General features: G+C 35.4%; 1 non-coding gene across 1 annotated transcript; it reads left to right on the forward strand.

Annotated features, from left to right (window-relative positions):
• Nucleotides 1-3993: 3993 nt before the first annotated feature.
• Nucleotides 3994-4100, forward strand: LOC140012364 (small nucleolar RNA R71). Its single transcript, XR_011819546.1, has one exon. It is a non-coding gene; the product is annotated as a small nucleolar RNA R71 (small nucleolar RNA).
• The last annotated feature ends 449 nt before the right edge of the window (nucleotides 4101-4549 follow it).

A 4549-nucleotide genomic window follows, 5' to 3' on the forward strand; every position in this document is an offset into this window, starting at 1 on the left:
AACCTCACTTTTACTAGGTAATTCCCCTTGACCCCTATTATTTACAGCATTAGCTATTTGCCCAATTTGGACTTCAACATTTTTATACATGCTTGTAAATTGATCCATCCTCTCCTCAATACTTTCCATTCTTTGTGTAGTAGCATTAGCTAACTTATCCATTCTATCATTTATCGCATTAGCTAGTCTCTCAATTACTTCCCAAGAAGGTTTGGTCTCCTGAGCTGATTGCTTTGGTTGGAAACTGGGTGGATTTGTCAGCCTTCGTTGATTTCATTGCTCTTTCCATCCAAAATTAGGATGGTTTCGCCACCCCGTATTGTAGGTAATAGAATATGGGTTATTTTGGGGTTGACAATTGTAATTGTTGAGATATTGTACCTGTTCAACATTAGCACACATAGATTCATCATGATCACCTCCATATAGGGCATAACAAGCAATTACTGTGTTCAAATTGGAAGCCAAATTTGAACCAACTTGCCTATTAAGCATTTTGTGTAACGACCCCACCCTCCCTAGGGCGTACCCCAGAGATTAGCGGACCGCTTGCTCAGCTCTCGGCAGGACTCACTCACTAACATTAACTTCGAAGATAATATTAACTCCAAAGTAAGTATGAACTCCCCAATAAATATTATAAACCATCCAACTTTTCAAAACATCCATACTTATGTGCACAACTAACTAGATCGAAATACAAGTAGTTCAATCAATTTACAAAGTATAAATAGGATGACAATTATTTAAAATGAGAACTACAACTTTCAAACTCACTATTTTGTGGATGCCAAATCAATAACACTAAAATTCTTCAATATAACATTTACATACTACAAATCGTCCAAATATACAAACCAAAGTACAAGCCAAAAGATAAGAACTTGAACAACTACTACCATAATACAGTACTGGTCAAATACAAGTTTAAGATTTCCTATTACAAACTGGTACTATGCTTGTCTCTCTTATCCCCGCACCCTGTTAAGGAAAACAAATAAAGGGATGAGCTAGAAGTCCAGTGAGGTTTCAAAAAACAACAAACAATCAGGCATTATAACATCACATGATGACATGATCACATTTTCCATGAAGCAAGTAATATCCAGATAACTCATTTAACAATATACAGTAAATAACACATTCACATAAAAGGATACAGCCTATTCTTAGGAGCAAGTTCCGTAGCAGCTTGTCCAGGATCTTTTGACACTTCGTCAACCATGGAATTATAACAAGTCCAGTAGAGCACCACTTAACTCCAATCTCCGTCCATCGATCAACCCCCTACTAGGTCCGAAATCCAAAAACACTAGAACACTGGGTGGTAATACTTGAGTATACCGAATCCAAAGGACACATCCAATGGATTAAACAGTGGAATAAATAGTAAACAGTACCCATGATTCATCAATCTCCTCAACCAAGCCTTTGCTAGCTCGATTCGACTAATTAGCCGATGGGGATTGGGATCCAGGCCGTTACTTTCAAGTCATGCACATGAATACAATTCACTTGTAAATATTTCACTTGTAACAATTCACTTGAAAACATTTCACTTATAACAGTATAACAAAAGATCAGTCAAATTAGGTCGAATACAATAAAGTACAAACTCGCCTATTCATTTGTAGTTCAAGATATATGGCAATATCAATCAAATACATCACATGGTCCTAACATACTTTGGAACACTACCAATCGATCACAATATTTTTACTTCAAACCATGGTTCTTTCTCATGGTCACTCTCGGGTCCTGTGGTCATATCATACATCAAGAGTCTTGCCAATTCATACCAATATAAATGCAAACTATGAATTTTAAAACTTCACTTAACCAATAAAGCAATTCACATGTTTTAACTCCCATATAGCTATCAAAAGTGCAAAGTTTTCTTATTCAAATCTAGAGGTGAAACCTCATGCATGATAAATCAATATGTCAAGTATCATATGAAGCAAAAACATGTCAATGATAGCCAAGATTTGTGAAGAAAGCGGGACAAGAATCTCAAGGTTCAAAGCCAGAAACTCCCATGCTAGTTCAAGTAATCGGAATAATGGCTACCTTTCTCACCTGGCCATAATAATAACATATTCAATTACAATGTTAAAGATGTCACACTACTCCAAATTATCATAGAAAGGAGCCTAATACTACACTTAACCACTAATTCCTAACAAAAGATCATTTCCTCATCAAGGTGAGACATAAGGGTTGATTTTAATGGGTCATTAACTTTCAGAAAAATAGAAACAGGGCGAGATATTTGTACAAAATTAAATTCCTCTGAATCTAGTTTCCAACGCAACGAACGGCACCTAAATCCGAGTTTGCTACATCACGTTATGGCAAAACAGTGAAGTATGTCTGTACAGAAAATTCAATCCGCCCAAGAATTATAGCCATGGATTATATACGCAAATCTCAAGGTAAAAGCTGAAAAGTCTCTCCCACTTTTATCCCAAGTTTGAGCCAAAATTTCAACAAAATTTCCAGCATGACCTAGTCAATTTCCACCTTATTCTTATGTAAAAACTCACTAGAACATGGCTAGCAAATCATGTATCATGTGGTATATATGCTTGGCAAGAAAACCATCCAAATCACACAAAGATCAACTTGAAACCAGGCAATGTCCTTTCTATACCAAACCTGAAAATTCCAATATAAGCTTGAAAACCATGAAAATTTCTGTAAAAGTCATGCCTTTTTCACCCTAAAGCAACAAATGCTATCATACTCTGACATATATAAAACTTCAAGTAAATAACATCAAAGCTGGAATTTTAACCCTAAAACTGGAAATTTCAACCAAAGCTGGAAAACCATATACCAAAGCTTAAAAGTTCACATCAAAGCTAAACCATCTCATATCTAAGTTATCAAGTTCATTTCAAGGCTAGAAAATGCATATCAAGGCTGAAAATTGAACATTAAATCTGGAAATTACAAGCTACCCTAGCAAAACCATGAAATCTTTCATAAACATGTTTCCTTTAACTTCAATCATGACATATTTTGAATGAATCTCGAGAGACAAGTCAAACAGATGTTTTCTAGAAACTTTACCTCAAAACTCCCAAGCAAACAAGAGTTTTTTTCCTCTAAAAACTCCACCAAGGTCTTCCCTCCAAGCTTAACTCAAGATTTATCGGAGTGGATTAGGGTTTCATGTCAATTTCTCTCTCAATCTAGCAAGAATTAAGTTGAACTTTGAAGTTTTTCTCCTCTCCTTTCTCTCTCTCTATGGTTCGGCCAAGAGCAATAAAAAATGAGAGATTTTGGGTTCAATTTTGCAAGATAAAGACTAAGAATAGTCTTGGTCAAAGATTGGCTTGATGGTTGACAAGTGGCGACTTATGGTTTCATTCTTATCTCTTTGTCTCTCTTGTGTTTCCAATATCTATTCCATCTTGTGTTCTTCTAATTCACTCTTAACATTTCTAATCACATAATCCCTCTAGTACCACACCCATTCTCGTTCACCAAATATAATGCGCACACCTCATTAATCGGTCACACTACCTTAATGTACTACGAAACTTAACATACACCAAATTATAAAAGGGAAAAGATAAAAATCTTAATTCAACCATGAAAATCACCATAAAATTAAGACAAGTAAATAGGCAAGTAAAGTAAAATAAAGAAAATGTAACTTAATTTTTTTCAAAAATAAGAGAAAATATAGAATAATTTTTCAAAAATACAAATTATGAAAATAATTTTTCGATTCCTCACATTTTGATTACGTTATCCTTGACATTCAAAGAAGTCAAGCTATCAATTTCAAGCATACCTGTGGGTCTCCTTATATTACCTCGCTCATTGGCCCATTGGTAATTATTAGTAGCCATTTCCTCAATTAGTTGTTAGCATTCCTCGGCTGACTTTCCCATTAAAGCTCCTCCTGCTGCTGCATCTATATGAGTCTTTATCAGATAGGTGATTCCATTGTAGAATGTTTGGACTATGAGCCAATCGAGTAGACCATGATGAGGGCATCTTCGTTGTAGCTTCCAATAACTCTCCCAAGTCTCGTACAATGTCTCTTCTTCTTGTTGACAAAAACTAGCTATATCCATGCGAAATTTAGCAGTTTTGCCCAGTAGAAAGAATTTATTAAGAAAAGCTTTTGATCGGCTTAAATAGTAAAGGTATTAGGAGAATGAGATTGTAACCAAAACTTGGCCTTGTCTCTTAATGAGAATGAGAACAATCTAAGCCTAATGGTATCATCACTAACACCATTAAGTTTAATTGTATCACAAATTTCTAAACATATAGATAAATGAGAATTTGAGTCTTTGGTTGCATGGCCTCCAAATTGAGATTGTTGCACCATTTGTATAAGAAATGGTTTAATCTCAAAATTGTAGCATTTACCGTAGGTCTCACCATGCTTGTTTGTAAACCATCACCTCCGGGCAATGCAAAGTCCTGTACTGCTCTTCTATTTGCCTCCTCTACCATAGGTTCGATTTGTAGAAGTTCAATTGTTATTTTTCCTTCACATTGAGTCTCCACAGCTTCTCGTAGTGCT

The sequence above is a fragment of the Coffea arabica genome, chromosome 7e, assembly GCF_036785885.1.
Source record: "Coffea arabica cultivar ET-39 chromosome 7e, Coffea Arabica ET-39 HiFi, whole genome shotgun sequence".
Taxonomy (NCBI): domain Eukaryota; kingdom Viridiplantae; phylum Streptophyta; class Magnoliopsida; order Gentianales; family Rubiaceae; genus Coffea; species Coffea arabica.